Source organism: Macaca fascicularis, chromosome 9, assembly GCF_037993035.2.
Source record: "Macaca fascicularis isolate 582-1 chromosome 9, T2T-MFA8v1.1".
NCBI lineage: Eukaryota > Metazoa > Chordata > Mammalia > Primates > Cercopithecidae > Macaca > Macaca fascicularis.
In genome coordinates this window covers 26758915-26778855 of record NC_088383.1, presented here as the reverse complement: position 1 = coordinate 26778855, position 19941 = coordinate 26758915, and the positions used below count along the sequence as shown (strand labels likewise).

General features: G+C 36.4%; 1 protein-coding gene across 5 annotated transcripts in view; it reads right to left on the bottom strand.

Annotated features, from left to right (window-relative positions):
- Positions 1-19941, bottom strand: part of MYO3A (myosin IIIA) — a 272505-nt gene that overhangs the window by 225160 nt on the left and 27404 nt on the right. The gene's annotated exons all lie outside the window — the stretch shown is intronic.

Here is a 19941-nt window from a genome sequence, read left to right as displayed (position 1 = left end):
GGTTTGGTTACTGCAAATTCAACATCCCCTCATATTAAAAACTCTCTATAAACTAGGTATTGATGGAACACATATCAAAATAATAAGGGCCATTTATGACAAACCCATACCCAATATCATACTAAATGAGCAAAAACTGGAAGTATTCCCTTTGAAAACCAGCACTTGATGAGGATGCCCTCTCTCACCACTCCTTTTCAACATAGTATTGGAAGTTCTGGCCAGGGCAATCAGGCAAGAGAAAGAAATAAAGCGTATTTGAATAGGAAGAGAGGAAGTCAAATTGTCTCTGTTTGCTGATGACATGATTCTATATTTAGAAAACCCCACTGTCTGAGCCCCAAAACTCCTTAAGCTGATAAACAACTTCAGCAAAGTTTTAGTATACAAAATCAATGTGCAAAAATCACAAGCATTCCTATACGCCAACAATAAACAAGCAGAGTGGCAAATCATGAATGAATTCCCACTCACGATTGCTACAAAGAGAATAAAATACCTAGCAATACAGCTGACAAGGATGTGAAGGACCTCTTCAAGGAGAATTATAAACCACTGCTCAAGGAAATAAGAGAGGACCTAAACAAATGGAAAACTATTCCATCCTCATGGATAGAAAGAACCAATATCATGAAAATGGCCATACTGCCCAAAATAATTTATATATTCAATGCTATTGCCATTAAACTACATTGACATTCTTCATAGAATTAGCAAATAAAATTTTTAAAAAGAAACAGCTAAGAAGAACTCTCCTGGAATCAAAATGAACCTCAAAACTAGCCACAAAAAGTACTCCTGTAAGGAGGCTGCAACTTAATTGAATCAGATTGTGAAACAATCCATGCCCCAAGACACTGCTGGAAACAATGGAGCAATCAGCTGACAACTCATGGAGCCTAATAACTGCGATGGCACCAACAGACAGCTTAATAGAAAGATCAGGGAATGAAACAGTCATGGAAAAGCCCCGTTAAAACCACTGTCATTGCAGGGTGATTGTGCATATGCCCTAAGCTGTGCTTGCTGAAGAGTGACATCAAAGGCTTCATAGATGGGGAAAATAGATTTTACAAAAATAGTCCAGCCAAGTCACTAAACAAACAGGCAAACAACAAGTTCCCCATCCAGGGGACTTAGTATGAAGACTTCTTATAACAATTTAAGCAAATTTTCTGAAATTTCCAATTTTCAACAACAACAAAAAATAAGACATGCAAAAAAACAGGAAAATATCATCCATACACATGAGAAAAAGAAGGGCTTGTGAGCGGGCCCAGTCATTGGACTTAGTGGACAAATATTCCAAAGCAAAGATAAAAATATATTTAAAGAACTAGAGGAAATCATGCTTAAAAGTAGCAAAGAAAGGTTTGATGGTAATGTCTCATCAAATATGGAATATAAATAAAGAGAACACCATCACTCCTAAAAAAAGAACCAAGTGAAAATTACAGATTTAAAAAGTGCAATAATAGAAATGAAAATTTCACTAGAGGGACTCAACAGATTTGAATTGGGATTACAAAATATGAAAAAAACAAGAAGGAATGAAGGTAAATGAACAGTCTCAGAGAAATATAAGCATACATGTAATGACAGTATGAGTAGACAGGAGAGAGAAAAAGCAGCAGAAGAAAAATCTTTGAAGAAGTAATGGCTGATAATTTTCCAATTTAATGAGAAGCATTCATTTATACATTCAGGTAGCTCAATGAATTCAAATAAGATAAATGCATGTAGTCCCAGCTACTTGGGAGGCTGAGGCAGGAGAATTGCTTGAACCTGGGAGGTGGAATTTGCAGTAAGCCAAAACTGCACCACTGCACTCCAGCCTGGGTGACAGAGTGGGACTCTGTCTCCAAACAAACACACAAACAAAAAAAGATAAATGCAAAGAGGTCCAAGCCAGTCACATAATAGTAGAAAGGTTGAAAGCCTATAATAAAAGGAAAATCTTGAAATTAACAGAAGAAAAATGAATTGTCATATATTAGGAAACGAATAATGTTAACAACTGACTTTTCATCAGAAACTATGTAGGCCAGCAGGCAGAGAGATGACATATTCAAGGTGCTAAAGGAAAAAATACCTCAGTAAGATTATCGTACTCAGCAAAACTCTCTCAAAAATAAAGGGGAAATGAAGACATTGCCAGGTAAACAAAATTGACAGAACTCATTGTTAGCAGAACCAACTTATTAGAAATACTAAAGGAAATTTTTTAGAATGAAAGTAAGTGATCTCACATAGTGATCTGGATCTACACAAGAAAACAAAGAGCACTAGTAATGGTAATTATTTTATTAAAGAAAAATGAAGATCCACTGTAAATGCATATTTCTTCCTTTTTCTCTTAACTTATTTAAAAAGCAATTGTATAAAACATTAGGCATACGATTGTATTGTTAGGCCTACAATATATAGAAATGTGACATATTTAACAATTGCATAAGAGAGGTGGGTTGGAGCAAAGCCGTACTGAAATAATCACACTGGACAGGAACTCAAATTCACAGGAACAAACTAAAAGAACTGGAAACATTAAATAAGAAAAATAACAAACTACAATTAAATACTTGCTCTTCTTTCTTCTCCCTTTCTTTAAAATATATATTTAAAAAATGCACTGTTGTACTATTTACTGATACAATATGTGTAACAATACAGCATGAAAATGAGGAAAAGGGAATAGAGCTAGAGTAATAATATTTCTGTATCTCTCCAGAATTAAGTTAGTATAAATATTTGACAGAATTCACCAGTAAAGTCATTGGGCTTGGTAATTTCTTTGTGGAAAGGGTTTTAATTACTAAGTTTCTTTTATTAATATAAACTATTTGTATTTACTATTTCTTTTCATATCAGTTATACAACTCATGTCTTTCCAGAAAGACCCAAGATACTAAATAACCAAACTTATCAATATAAAGTTGTTCATATTTCATTAATATCATTTGAATGTCTATAAATTCAATAATTTTCCCTATTTGATACTTAATATAAATAATATGTATTTTCATACTTTTCTCTGTTTCTGTCTAAAGAGATTATTACTGACCTTTACTAAGAGACGACTCTTCCTTTCATTCTATGATTTTTGCTTATTTTTTATTAAAGTGATTTATACTATTATCTTTATTACTTCTTTCATTTAGGTTACATTGGGTTTAATCTGCTTCAATTTTATTAACTTCTTAAGGCAAAAATCTATATAACTGATATTAAATCTTTTTTTTTTTCTAATATACATTACAGGGAGGTGCAAATGCCCTTCTAGGCACTGCTTAAATGCATTCTACAAATTTGATATGTTGCATTTCCATTATTCCATTCAAAATATTTTCACATTTTTCTTTTGATTTCCTCTCTGACCTAAAGTTTGTTTTTGAGGTGTGTAATCTAATACCCAGGTATCTGATAGTTTTTCTTACATTTTTATTTTGTGGATTTTAATTTAATTCCATTATGGTCAGATAATACTCTTCGATGATTTTGACTCTTTTAAACTCGTTGATATTTGTCTTATGGCCCAGAATATTTAAGTTTTATGTATTCTCAAGTAATTTTCTTCTTGTTTTCTAAATTACTCAGGAAATGATTTTGAAATTTCCATTTAATATTCAGGATATTACTATTTTTTTTCATTTCTCTTAGTTTTTAAGTCATATAATTTTAAAGCTTTGTTATTAAGCACACACAAACTAAAAAGTGTTTTCTCCTCTTGATGAATTGAACTTTTTATCATTATGAAATGTCATCTGTCTCTGATTATACTGCTTGTCTGGAAGTTACCTTGTCTTATAGTAAAACAGCCATTCCAACTTATATAAAATGAATGTTTTCAATGTACAGCTTTTCCATCTCCTTACTCTCAATCTATCTATCTGTATGTTTCTATTTAAAGTGTGTTTGTAGTTGGGTATTACAATCCAGTCTGATAATTTCTGCCTTTAAACTGTGTAGCCTAAATCATATATGCTTAATGTAATTATAAATGTAAGTGGGTTTAAGTTTACCATATTGCTCTATTTGTTTCTATTTCTCTTTTTTTGTCCTCTTTTCCTATTTTCCTACTTTTTTTGGGTTGAATATTTTTAGTATTCTATTTTGTCCTCCACTAGCTTATTAGCTATACTTCCTCATTTTATTTTTTTACTGATTGCTTTAGGGTTTACAATATGCATCTTTAAGTTATCACTATCTACATTAAAATAATATACCACTTCATATATAAGACACTTTAATTGTAAACACTAGTCCCCCATTATCAATGGATTATATATGTTCCAAGACCTTCAGTGGATACCTAAAACCACAGATAGTACTGCTCCCTATATATACTATGCTTTTTGCTATACATATAAAGTTTAACTTATAAACTAGGTACAGTAAGAGATGATAACTACTAGTAAAACAGAACAATTATAACAACATTCCAGCAACACTACTCCTGCATTCTGGGGCCATTATTAAGTAAAATAAGGGTTACCTGAACATGAGCACTGCAATACTATGACAATCTGATAACCCAGATAGCTACTAAGTGACTAATGGGCAGGTAGCATATACAACATACATATGACTATGCCATGCAGTACTATGACGATCTATCTGATAACCCAGACGGCTACTAAGTGACTAATGGGCAGGTAGCATATATAACATAGATATGCTGTACAAGAAGATAATTCACATCCTGAGTGGGATGGAGCAGGACCACATGAGATTTCATCATGCTACTCAGAAAGGCACAAAACTGAAAACGTGAGTTGTTTATTTCTGGAATTTCCCATTTAATATTTTCAAACAGTGGTTGACCACAGATGACTGAAATTGTGAAAAGCAAAACCTCAGGTAAGGGTAAACTGTTATACTTCCAATTTTCCTCCACTGTCCCTTTGCTATATACACAGGTTATAACCTCATAATATAGAGTTATAATTGTAGTTCTAAAGAGTGGTTTTTCTTTTGAAGACATAAAAAGTATAAAATCAAAAGTTTCATATTTGCCCTATATTTACCACTGATGGTGACTTTTATTCCTTTTGGTAGGTATGACTTTTCACCTGGAATCATTTTCCTTCAGCCTGAAAAATGTTCTTTGACATTTTTTTTATTGTGCAGGTCTCTGGCGGTAAATTCTTCATTTTTTCATTTGACAAAAATGTCTGTTTTTATTTTGTCTTTATTTATGAATAACATTTTCACTGGGTACAGAATTCAAAATTGAGAGGACTTTTCTTTTAATCCTTCAAATATGTCATTCCATTGCATTTGATGACAAACCAGCGGCCATTCTTATCTATGACCCCTAAATGTAATGTGTCTTTTTTCTGTTGCTGCTTTTATAATCCTTCTTATTAGTTATCAGCATTTAGATGATGACATACCTTCGTGTGGTTTTCTTTCTCATACTTGGGTGATTTTTGACCTTCTTCAGCTTCTTAGTGCTCAGCAAATTTAGAAAAATTTCAGCCGTTACTTAAATATAATATCCTCCACCTCCTACACCTCCCATTCTCAGGATGCAATGACACATAGGTTAGACTACTAGGTAATGTCTCATAGGTCACAGAGACTTTTCTCTCCAGCCTTATTTTGATAACTATGCTTCAGTCTGAACAGGTTACATTTTCCTGCCTTCGAGTTTACTGATCTTTTCTCCCATATATCTAATGTGTTAAACCTGATTCTTACGAATCTGTCATCATATATACTGTATTTTTAAGTTTTAGAAGTTCTATTCGGTTCTTTTTTCTATATTCCATTTCTTTCAACATTATGTTCATGTTTTTCTTTAAATCATTGAACATATTTATAACTGTTTTACAGTACAAACCAGCTAATTTCAACATCTCTGTTACTTCTGGGTCTGACTCTATTGACTGATTTTTCTTCTGATAATGGGCTGCATGTTCCTGAATCTTCACATATCTAGTGATCTCATATTGGAGCTGGATATCCTTAGTGTTACATTATTGAATTGTAGATTTTGCTGTCTTCTATTAATAAACGTTGAATTTTGCTCTGGCAAGCAGTTAATTACTTGTGGATCAACTTGAACTTCTCAGGTAGCTCTTATTCCAGGGCTAGTTTAGCCCTTCCTCTAATGTATAACCTTTCTGGAGGGCCTCTATTAAATGTCTCAGGTGTTCAGTGAAGTTTCCCCATTTTGGTTGGTAAAAACTCAAGCATCTCTCAATCCTGTACTAACTTCAGTAGTTGTGTGGATTACAGCCCTACATTGATTCTTTCTCTGGTAACTGTTCTTTGCCCAACCGCCTGAAGTCCTACTCTACATATATCTACCTAGGTTTTCAGTTAAATATTTTTATGTATTTATTTATATTGTATAGATAATCTTTATACAGATTTTCAGAGCTTTTTTTCTGCCTAAATTCCTCTTCTCTGCACAGTCCAATCACTCTGCCTTTCCAATTTCTTCAGTTCAGCAAGAGCTGCTCTGATCTCCTTGGGAACTGCTTCCTTCTGCCTGTGCTCTGGAAACTGCCTCTAAGAATAAAGATGAAGTAATTGTAGTGTTCGCCTCATTTATTTCCTTTTATCAGTGTCACAAGCCTAAGTCTCTTTTCCAATATTTAGAAAGTGTTGTGTTTTTAAAAACACATTTTGGACAGCTTTCTAATTGTTTGTGGTACAACAGCATGTCAATACCTGGTCTGTCATGGCCAGAAGCAGAAGTCCCAGAATGTTTTCTTATGTATACTATGATTTGAGAACCTCTGATAGAGTTTCCTGGGCTTTCCTTTCATAAGAATCACCTTTGGCCGGGCACGGTGGCTCACACCTGTAATCCCAGCACTTTGGGAGGCCAACGTGGGCAGATCACGAGGTCAGGATATCGAGACCATCCTGGCTAACATGGTGAAACCCTGCCTCCCAATACAAAAAAAAATACAAAAAAAAAAAAAAAAAAATACACACAAAAAAAAAATACAAAAAAAAAAAAATACAAAAAAATACAAAAAAAAAAAAAAAAAAAAAAAAAGAAGAAAAAAAAAAAAAAAACTAGCCAGGCGTGGTGGCAGGCGTCTGTAGTCCCAGCTACTCGGTAGGCTGAGGCAGAAGAATGGCGTGAACCCGGGAGGCGGAGCTTGCAGTGAGCCGAGATTGCGCCACTGCACTTCAGTCTGGGCCACAGAGTGAGACTCCGTCTCAAAAATAATAATAATAACAAAAAAGAATCACCTTTGGGCTTGTTTAGAAAACTACAGTTTCCAAGATCCCATTCTTGGAGTTTTTGCTGCACAGGGTTCAAGATAGTGTGATTCCTATCATGAGAGTAGTTTGGAGGCTATTTCAAAGAATAAAGGTACTAAAACTCTTCTGTTTTTTTCGTTTGTTTGTTTTCAGGTAGCAGATTAAAATGCTACCTCCTCACATAGTACTTCTTTGACTACTTTTTTTATAAAAGGTTTTCTCTTTCCTATCCTATTAATGTCCCCTTTTATATTCTTCATAGCACTAATAAACACAAATAACTACTTTTAAATTTAGCTTTAAATTGTCTTTTTCCACCACTAGACAGCAAGCTCCATGAGGGCAGGGTGTCTTGTTCTCTATTGAATATTGAGACCTAACAAAATGGCTGGTGCAGAGTAAGAGATTACTATTTATAGAATAAATAAATGACTAGATGGATAAACTTTAGTTCTGTAAACTTACACACACACATATACCCACACACATAGTAAAATGACAGAGCTCATCTTTTCACATGCTATGGAAGGTACCTCTTCAAAGTGTATTGTGCCTTCAGGGTTTAGAAATCAGGGAGTATGGGCAAGATGGCAGAATAGAAAGTTCCACCCATTGTCCCAGTCCCGCCCGCCCCCCACAAGGACATCAAGTTAATAACTATGTACACAGAAAAAAACCACCTTCTTAAGAACCAAAAAACAGATGACCACCCATAGTATCTGGTTTCAACTTCATATTGCTGAAAGAGGCACTGAAGAGAGAGAGAGAGGGGAAAAAAAAAAAAAACAACCCTTCTGAATCACCTACACCACCCCTTCCCAACCCCGGCAGCCAATGGGTGGTGCCCAGAGCTTCTCTGGGTGCTGCAGGAGGGAGAACATAGCAATTGTGAGGCACTGAACTCAGTACTGTCCTGTTAGAGCAGAAAGGAAAAGTAGAGTAAACTCAACTGACGCCCACCCACAGAGGGAGCATTTAAACTCAGCCTAGCCAGAGGGGAACTGCCAATTCCAGCAGTCTGAACTTGAGTGCCTGCAAACCTCGCTACAGAGGTTTGCAGGTTTGTACTCTATGTATTCAAGTAAACTTGAAAAGCAACCTAGGCCATGAGGACTACAAATCATAAGCGAGTCCTAGTGCTGAACTAGGGCCCAGAGACAGTGGACTCGGGGGTCGTGAAACCGAGACATCAGCTGGGGCAGCCAAGGGAGTGCTGGCATCACCTGTCCCTTAGCCGCAGGCTGCACAGCTCAAGGCTCCAAAAGAAACCCCTCCCTTCCCCTTGAGGAGAGAAGAAGGCAGAGTGGAAAGGACTTTGTCTTGCATCTTGGGTACCAGGTCAGCCACAGCAGGATAAGACACCAGTCAGAATCATGAGGCCCCCGTTCCAGGCCCCAGTTCCCAGATGACATTTCTAAAATCACTCTGGGCCAGAAGGGAACCTGTTGCCATGAAGGAAAAGACCCAGGGCTGGCAGCATTCATCACCTGCTAACTAAAGAGCCCTCAGACCCTGAATAACTGGCAGCAATACCCAGGTACTACATCGAGGGCTTTGGGTAAGCCTCTGAGACTTGCTGGCTTCAGGTGAGCCTCAGCACACTGCCAGCTGTGGTGGCTATGGGGCAAACTCCTTCTGCTTGAGAAAAGCAGAGAGAAAAGCAAAGGGGACTTTGTCTTGCACCTTAGGTACCAACACCACTACAGGAGGGCAGAGGACCAGGCGGGCTCTTAGGATCTAGAATTTGAGGACTTGATTCTTGGACAGCATTTCTGGACCTGCCCCGGGCCAGAGGGAGCCAATTGCCCTGAACGGTGAGTCATAGGCCAGGCAGCATTCACCACAAGCTAAATGAGGAGCACTCGTGCCTTAAGAGAACATCAGAGGTAGTCTGGAAGTACTCCTCATGGCCTGGGGTGGTGGTGGCTACAGGGTGAGGCTCCTCTGCCTTTGGAAAGGTGAGAGAAGAGTCAAAAGGACTGCCTTTTGTGGTATGAGTGTCAGCTCAGCAGCAATACAGTACAACACCAGGTAGACTTCCAAGATTTTTGACTCTAGTCCCTGACTCCCAGATGGCACTTCTGGGCCCACCTGGGGCTGGGGAGATCTCATATTCCTGAAGAGGACACAGGCCTGGCTGGCTTTGCCACCTGCTGATTGTAGAGTCCCAGGGCCTTGAGTAAACATACGCAGTAGCCAGGGAGTGGTTACAGCAAGCCTTGGGTGAGACCCAGCACTGTGCTGGCTTCAGGTCTGACCCAGCACAGTCATAGTGATGGTGGCCATAGGGGTGTTGTATCACTCCACTTCCAGCTTTAGGTGGCTCCAAAGAGAGACAGAGACTCTGTATGTTTGGGAGAAAAGGAAGAGAACAAGAATCTCTGGCTGGTAATCCAGAGAACTCTCCTCGATTTTGTCCAAGACCATCAAGGCGGCAACTCTATGAGCCTGCAACGACCACAGCATTACTGAGACTGGGGTGCCCCCTAAAATAGACACGGATTAGATCACAATACCCAAAAAAGTCCTTTCAAATATCTGGAAAGCCTTCCCAAGAAGGATGGCTACAAATAAGCCCAGACAGTGAAGACTACAATAAAATACCTAACCCTTCAATGCCCAGATACCGAAGAACATCTACTAGCATCAGCACCATCCAGGAAAACATGACCTTACCAAATGAACTAAATTAGGCACCAGGGGCCAGTCCTGGAGAAACAGAGATATGTAACCTTTCAGACAGAGAATTCAAAATAGCTGTGTTGAGGAAACCCAAATAAATTCAAGATAACACAGAGAAGGAATTCAGAATTCTATTAGATAAATGTAATAAAGAGAATGAAATAATTTAAAAGAATCAAGCAGAAATTATGGAGCTGAAAAATGCAATTGGCATACTGAAGAAAGCATCAGAGTCCTTTTATAACACACGGACCAAGCAGAAGAAAGAGTAAGTGAGCTTGAAGACAGGCGATTTGAAAACATACAGTCAGAGGAGACAAAAGAAAAAAGAATAAAAAGCAATGAAGCACACTCAAAAGAAAATAGCCTCAAAAGGGCAAATCTAAGAGCTACTGGCCTTAAAGAGGAGGAAGAGAAACAGGTGTAGAATGTTTATTCAAAGGAATAATAATAGAGAACTTCCTAGACCTAGAGAAAGATATCAATATCCAACTGCAAGAAGATTATAGAACACCAAGCAGATTTAAACCAAAGAAGACTACCTCAAGGCATTTAATAATCAGACTTCCAAATCAGGGACAAAGAAAGGGTCCTAAAAGCAGCAAGAGAAAAGAAATAAATAGCAAACAATGAGGTTCAATACCTCTGGCGGCAACTTTTCAGTGGAAACCTTACGGGCCAGCGGCATGATATATTTAAAATGCTGAAGGAAAAAAAAATCTTTTACCCCGGAATAGTATATCCAGTGAAAATATCCTTCAAACATGAAGGAGAAATAAAGACTTTGCCAGACAAACAAAAGTTGAAGGATTTCATCAATACCAAACCTGTCCTACATGAAATGCTAAAGGGAGTTCTTCAGTCAGAAAGAAAACAACATTAATAAGCAATAAATAATCATCTTATGGTACAAAACTTACTGGTAATAGTAGTACACAGAGAAACACAGAATATTATAACACTGTGACTGTGGTGTATAAACTACTCTTATCCTATGTAGAAAGACCAAATGATGAACCAATAAAAAATAATGACTGCAACGACTTTTCAAGACACAGTCAGTACAATAAGACATAAATAGAAACAACAAAAAGTTAAAAAGCACGAGACAAAGCTAAGGCGAGTTTTTATTAGTTTTCTTTTCGCTTGTTTGTATATACAAAGTGTGATATGTTCATCTTAATTTCAGTGAAACACATTAATGTACCAAATTCTGGATTCCAATAAAATACTAATAAAATATTAATAAAAACTGGGACTACCACCTAATAGACATTTTCTAATGTGTACTTTTGTAGTGTGTAAAATGTTCACATTCCTTTTCTAACGCGTAAACTAGAAGTATTTTAAAGGTATTATTGGCGTGTAATATAATTGGCTCTTTTAGGTATGCAGTTTGATGTATTTTAGTAATTATATATAATCATGTAACCAGTAAATCAAAATATAGAACACTTACTTTACCCTAAAATGCTTTAAAAATCTAGGGAGAACACCATAACACACTAGTAATGCAATCAACAAGAAATCTATGATCACAGAAAAAATAACTTACGAGAAGAAATATCTTAATGTGTACAATAAAAATCTATTAATTTATTAAATAGCAAGACATCACTGGTCACCTCATATTTTCTTACCTCTGAAGTAACACTATAAACGTGCATGCCTATTCAAAGAAGATGCTTTTTCCAGCACTGAAGTACAATTAGGAAAGACACATAAGAGTTATATATATTATTTACATATTTCCTAAGTTAGAAGAGTACAAAGAAGTACATTTAGGCCATTTTTCTATCCTGCCCTTTAAACAAACAAACAAAAAATGAAACAACTCTAGGTAATTGGCTGTCTGTTCTATTGCAAGTACACCAAATAACAGCCTTTTATATGAGAGCTGGGAATGGTGGTTCCAGCCTTAAGAACATAAAAGGAATCACACTGTGACTGTGCTACTCCACTGCAATTGTGAACTGCCAAATGAAAGAAGGAACAATTCTGTGCTATCTAAGGAACTCAGCAGCCCAGCTTCTCACTCTTGCCCTGTTTCTTCCGACCGCTCACAAATATATCCTGCAAAGGCTTTATATTCTCTCTGTATACATGTTATCTCCAGAGCAGTAGCATTAAAGAGTTAATAGCTGAACAAATAGAAAGCTCACATTCATTATTACTTATCTTCTTTCTATCAATTTCCTTTCCTCAAGGCAGGCCTGATATTACTAACTAGATGTAAGTATAAAACCAGAATAACCAATAATGCACGACACATGAAAGTAGTATTTATGTCTATAAAAACCACTCTGATGACCGAAAATGTGCATTTGAAAAGCTTTATGACTATTTACTGAATTTTCATGCTTTGAAATACCACCTGTAATTGGCAGTCTTTAGTCTCCTGAAAAGGATATAATTTCAAAGAGAAAAATTGCTATAATTGGGGAGCAATAAGAAAAAGTAATGTCACTATTAAGAATGAACAAATCAGGACCAATTCAAATGAATAATAGAATGCAGTCTGTAGCACCACTGTGAAAGGAGCAATTATAGCTAAGATTGGATTATGAGGGAAAGAGTCTTTTAACAGAAAGATGTCCTAACTCTGAATTTTGGATTCATTATGGCTGAAGGCACACTAAGCCAACAGCTCCTGAGACAGAAGCCCAGATTTCCTTACCTACTTAAAACCTGGTTGTTCATCCAACCAAGAAGGGACAAATTACAATTAAATCTCAGTTCTCCCCTTTGTGTCCATCAATAGCAAATGCCTTATATGAGACTGATTTAACTCAATTCTGATTCTGTTTTACGGTCTCCCGGTTCACGCAGGAAGCATTTGAAGAATCATAGCCCAGCCGTCATCTTCCCAGCTCCCCTCCCCCCTTGATACTGATCCCCAACAGTAGATATCGGGGTAAAAGGCAGTACAAAGTCAGAAGAGGTATTTACATTTCACTAAACAAGTCAGTCAAGAGATGTGATAGCTATAGGCAGAAAGGAATATACATAAGGTATTTCAAAATGAGGCATAGATAGAAACAAACAGAAAACATTGGTTCTCTCTTTATGTCTACATCATTAGGAAAACCTCAAATATTGAATGACAACAAAAGTCCCCATAGATGTTCTATAAAAAACTAAATCAGTTTCCACAGCATAAAACTTCATTCAAGTGTATAACTGGAATTTCAGAGGGCCAGCAACTAGTGTCCTTTTACTAAGCCTGGGTACCATTTAGATTCTAAAAATAAACATGCAGAGAATTAAGATGAAAATAACTCCTAAATAGAGCCTTGTATATCATTCATGCTCAAAAACTTCTAAAATAACAAAATGAAAGTAAAATAAATAAAAGAGAAAAATCATATCAAAAAGCAAAAGAAACAATTTTAAAATTGTAACTAGAGAAAACAGACTGCCGAGCAAGATTTGGCACATCATTATTCTTAGGATTTCAATTCTGGATTGAAATATAAGTAAAATGGTTTTTCATTGTGAAAAGCATCTTGCAGGGGTTTCTCTAGGCTAGTATGGCCATTCACACACACCAGGGTTAGAATGAGGACAGTCACTTATTGCTCTAATACATCCCCTCCAGTACACACCTTCTTTATGTAGATTCACATTAAAAGCCTAGCACCGTTAACATGACTCTCTGGGTAACATCACAGCCACTGCCCCTCTTTTGGTATCCTCATGCAAAATAATTTAAATGGACTTTATTACAAAAAGAGGTATAATTAGCAGTCATGTTATAGTACAAAGTATTGATGCCACAAGCCAGTTTTCTGAAAGTGCCTCTAAAGCAGCACCTGTACCATTCATGTTTATAAATCAGGTAATTGTACATCTAGCCACTTATGTGTATATGTGATTAGTCTAATTTACATATGCAAATCAATTATCTTATATACAGTTTGCCAACTTCTTGCTTTCCTTAGACTTTTTTTCCCCCACTTTGTAAGTTCAAGTAGATCAGATTTTGTATATACCATTTTATTAAACTAAATTCATTTTTTTTCTAAGCCATTTAGAGCTATTTCCAATGTCTCTATCTGATAATAAATTATAAGGACAAAATTCAAAGAAATTGTAACGACTCTACTGATTCATTATATCTGGATGCTGCTTTACTTATACAATATTCCCAAAACATTTTAATCAATCCAACTCATTTTAATCAATCTGCTCTCACATGAAACATTTAACTAACATTGGGAGTTTCCAAATGCCCCCTAATTCCAGGTGATAATACTGAGAAATGCCAAGATATTAGAATAGGGATTTAATAGGCATTATGACAATGAATGATCTCATTCAATATTTTTAAGCTCTGGGAAAAGATTTATACTTTATTTTGTTGTCCATTTAGGCCTATATTAGACAGAATACCTGAATCTCCACTTACATGCACATCTGCCAATGATTCTACATATGGAAGAAAAATTAAAAATGCATTATTGAAAATGTTTTGAAGGATATAAACAAATTATATTCAAGGTTACATCAAGGATTTTGTACAGCAGTACTTCTCAAATATGCAAACACAAACAAGAATTAAACTCTAAAATTATCCATTAATGTAAGGCAAAATGGTTTAGGTTGATAGTTTACATTCTATTACTTGGTAACTACCTTTAGATGAGTAAAAGTTTAGCTTTGCTTTTATATGTGATTTCACTAAAAATACAAAGCTATCTTAAACTAGAGAAATAAAAAATGCAGTTGACCCTTAAACAACAAGGGTTTGAACTGTGTGGGTTCACTTATATGTTAATTTTCTTCCACCTGCACCACCCCTGAGACAGCAAGACCAACCACTCCTATTCTTCCTCTGCCTGAGACTATTCCATGTGAAGATGATGAGGATGAAGATGATGATCCACTTCCACTTAATGAACAGTAAAAATATTTGCTCTTCCTCATGATTTTCTTAATAACATTTTCTTTTCTATAGCTTATTTTATTGTAAGAATATAGTATATAACACCTATGACATAAAACTATGCATTAATTGACTGTTTATGTCATCAGTAAGGCTTCAGGTCAACAGTAAGCTATTAGTAGTTAAGTTTTAGGGGGTGTCAAAATTTATACCTCGATTTCTCAGTGCATGGGAGATTGTCATCCCTAATAATTAAAAGTTAGGGTCAACTGTAATATTGAAATCATAGATAAATTGTCTATTTTTAAAGGACACACATGGCTATTTAATTTTGTAAAATAATATATAGCATCAGATGACGAAAGATTTTTGAAAATACTTTTTTACATTTTGAAAGGCTCCGGACCATAAAGGTGGCAGATGAAATATATAAATTTATTTCCTCTTACTCATGAATCTCCATTAAAATGCTACAAAAGGAATAAAATATTATAATCACAAAGAAAAAAGGAAAGCACTGAGCAAAAAAATTCAATAAATTTTGCAATATGGAAAGCAGATAAGCAAGTGGTAACTGATTTAGCAATGAAGAGGAAGCCACAAACTAAGATACTTTGTGTGGTTCTTTTGCAGTCACCTGAACAGATTAACCCAGACAGTGCTAGGGAATAGTAGAGGTGGAGAAGCAGTTTAGAGGAGCAGGGCAGAAAGCAAGCGGTCATTTGGAAGTCTGTAATCAAAGGACTTGAAACCCTCTTATCACATATACAAAATATCAACATTCAGAAGCCTGCCCGAGCAGTACACACACACACACACACAGGTTAAGAGACTCGAAATTTTGTTCCCTGCTGACACTGAACTGGAGGGATTCAAGATTTGGTGGCATCAGCAAAATGGGTAATCTGGGAGAGGCACAAATTACTACATGATGTGCCAAACAGAGAAAGAAACTTGGAAAGAGGAGGCCAAGGGATTTAGGAACCAGTGGTTCCATCAAGGTGGGCATCAGAGAGACATCAAAGAGGTCAAACACATGGCAGTTCTCCAAACAAGAGTGGGAAGATGAAGAGCTCCAAAAGTGTAATGAACAATATTGCCAAAATTAAGAGCATGGATTTCTAAATAAGGCAGTATAGAAGCTCAGCCATAGTTTTCTAGATACAGCAATCACAACACATCAAAAGTGTGGACCTGCTCAGGAGAAGGTGGCACCACTAAACTGGATCTATGTTTTCATTGCTTTATCTTATCAACCCTTCGAAATGATCTTTTTTTTAATTACTCAAGTGAATGTATTTACTTTGAAAAACATAACAATGATTAAAACTATCTGAAGTTACATTAAGTAAAAATATAGGATAATTTCGTAAGTAATATTGTCAAAATATTGAAACATACAAAAAACATACACTCCTATTCAACACAGTATTGGAAGTCCTAGCCAGAGCAATCAAGCCACAGAAAGAAATAAAGGGCATCCAAATAGGAAGAGAGGAAGGCAAACAATCCCTGTTTGCAGACGACATGATTCTATATCTAGAAAACTCCATTGTCTTGGCCCCAAAACTTCTTAAGCTGATAAACAACTTCAGCAAGATCTCAAGATACAAAATCAATGTACAAAAATTACTAGCATTCCTATACACCAAAAACAGTTAAACTGAGAAGCAAATAAAAAACAATCCCAGTCAAAATTGCCACAAAATGAATAAAATACCTAGAAATACAGCTAACCAGGGAGGTGAAAGTTCTCCACAACGAAAGCTGCAAAATACTGCTCAAAGAAATCATATGACACAAACAAATGGAAAAACATTCCATGCTCATGGATAGGAAGAATCAATATCATTTAAATGGCCATGCTTCCCCAAAGCAATTTATAGATTCAATGCTATTCTTATCAAACTACCAATGACATTCTTCACAGATCTAGAAAAAAACTATTTTAAAATTCACGTGGAACCAAAAAGGAATCTAAATAGCCAAGGTAATCCTAAGCAGAAAAACAAAGCTGGAAGCATTACACTACCCGACTTCAAACTATACTACAGGGCTACAGTAAACAAAACAGCATGGTACTGGTACAAAAACAGATACACAGACCAATGGAACAGAATAGAAAGCCCAGAAATAAGTCCACACACTTGCAACTATCTGATCTTTGACAAAGCTGACAAAAACAACCAATGGGGAAAGGATTTTCTACTCAATAAATGGTGCTGGGACAACTGGCTAGCCATATGCAGAAGACTGAAACAGAACCCCTTCCTTACACTATATACAAAAATCAATTCAAGATGGATTAAAGATTTAACTGTAAAACCCAAAACTATAAAAACCTTGGAAGACAACCTAGGCAATATCATCCATTCTGGACACAGGAACCAGCACAGATTTCATGATGAAGACTCCAAAAGCAATATCAACAAAAGCAAAACTTGACCAATGAAATCTTATTAAACTAAAGAGCTTCTGTACAGCAAAAGAAACCATCAACAGAGTAAACAGTCAGCCTACAGAACAGGAAAAGATGTTTGCAAACTATGCATCTGACAAAGGTCTAATATCCAGCATCTGTAACGAACTTACGTTTAGAAGGCAAAAACAAACAACCTTATTAAAAAGTGGGCAAAGAACATGAACAGATTCTTTTCAAAAGAAGACATACATGTAGCCAACAGTATGTGAAAAAAGCTCAACATCACTGATCACTAGAGAAATGAAAATCAAAACCGCAATGAGACACCATCTCACACCAGTCAGAATGGCTATTTTTAAAAAATCAAAAAATAACAGGTATTGGTGAGGTTTCAGAGAAAAGAGAATGCTTATATGCTGCTGGTGGGAGTGTAAATTAGTTTAGCCATTGTGGAAAACAGTGTGATAATTCCTCAAAGAACTAAAAACAGAACTACCATTCAACCCAGCTATCTATTGCATTACTGGGTATATACCCAAAGAAATAGAAATTGTTCTACCACAAAGACACAGGCACATGTATGTTCATTGCAGCACTATTCACAACAGCAAAAACATGAAATCAACCTACATGCCCGTATTAGTCCATTTTCACACTGCTGATAAAGACATACCCGAGACTGGACAATTTACAAAAGAAAGAGGTTTAATGGACTTACAGTTCCACATGGCTGGGGAGGTCTCACAATCGTGGTGGAAGGCAAGGGGGAGCAAGTCACATCTTACATGGATGGCAGAAGGCAAGGAGAGAGCTTGCACAGGGAAACACCCCCTTATAAAATCATCAGATCTCATGAGACTTATTCACCATCACGAGAACATCATAGGAAAGACCTGCCCCCATGATTCAATTACCTCCCACTGGGTCCCTTCTGCAACACATGGGAATTTAAGATGAGGTTTGGGTAGGGACACAGCAAAACCACATCAATACCCATCAATGGCAGACTGAATAAAGAAAATGTGGTACACATACACCATGGAATACTATGCAGCCATATAAAAGACTGAGATCATGTCCTTTGCAGGAACATGATTGGAGCCAGAGGCCATTATCCTTAGCAAACTATCTCAGGAACAGAAAACCAAATGTCACATGTTCTCACCTATAAGTGGAGCTAAATCATGAGAACACATGGACACGAAGAGAGGAACAACAGATACCTGATGGTAGAGGGTGGGAAGATGGTGCGGATCAGGAAAAATAACTAATGGGAACTAGGCTTAACACCTTGGTGATGAAATAATCTGTAAAACAAATCCCTGTGACACAAGTTTACCTATATAACAAACCTGCAAATGTACTCCTGAACTTAAAATATTTTAAAAGAAAAAAACATACAAAAAATGAAGCAAATATGTTAAATTTAAGAATTTTTTATAGGTTCAAATATTTTCCACAACGATCATCTATTATTTGTAGAATCATTTAAAAACCATAATGGAGGCCAGGCGCAGTGTCTCACACCTGTAATCCCAGCACTTTGGGAGGTCGAGGCAGGTGGATCACTTGAGATCAGGAGTTTCAGACCAGCCTGGCCAATACGGTGAAACACTGTCTCTACCAAAAATACAAAACTAAAAAAATTAGCTGGGCATGGTGGCATGTGACTGTAATCCCAGCTACTTGGGAGACTGAGGCTCAAGAATCGCTTGAACTCAGGAGGCGAAGGTTGCAATGAATTGAGATTGTGCCACTGCACTCCAGCCTGGGCAACACAGCAAGACTCCATTTCAAAAAAAAAAAAAAAAAAAAACCATAGTAGAAAAATATGAATATAAAATCTTAATATAATTTATTTATGATTATTGTGCCTATTACACTTTGGCTGTGTCCCCTCCAAAATTCATATGTTGAAACTTAATGGTGAATGTGATATTATTAAGAGGTGGGACCTTTAAGAGGTAATCAGGCCATGAGGGCTTCTTCCTCATGAATGGGGTTTTAAGATCCTTATTAAAAAGAGGCTCCACACAGTGTTGGGCTCTCTTGCCTTCTGCCCTCTGCCATGTGAGAACACAGCATTTCTTCTTTCCAGGGCATGTAGCAACAAGGTGCCATCTTGGAAGTGAACAGGCCTCACCAGAGAAGTGAACCTGCTGGTTCCTGGATCTTGGACTTCCAGCCTCTAAAACTGTGAGGAATAAATTTCTGTTCTTTATGAGTTACCCAGTGTGTGGATTTTTGTTATAGCAGCACAAATAGACTAAGACAATGCCACTTCAGGAAAAGCAATGGAACATTCAAAAACAAATAAAATACTCAAATGCTAATAAAACAATGATGAACACAATAAATATATGCTGTTATAGTTGTCAAATAAAGGTATCTACTGTCCCTGAATTTGATAAAAGCGATTTTAAAAAATTCTAATAGATTTTATTAGAAATAATGATTACTGCACTTGAATAATGTTCAATGAAAATCAGAAAAACGGAATTTTTCTGGGACTGGCAATCACCTTAGTGTGGGACCTGCTAGTACTCCTGCCTTAGAGAGGATTGCTCCAGTGTCAGAAAAACTACTCTCAGGACTGGAAAGGGCAGACTCTACAGATTCCCTTTAGCAACTTATTCAGTATCAACACCATTTTAAGTAAGTTTTCTTCCCTGTAAATATAAATACCTGGTTCTGTAGCTCAAGTCATTAGCATTCAATAAAGACAGAA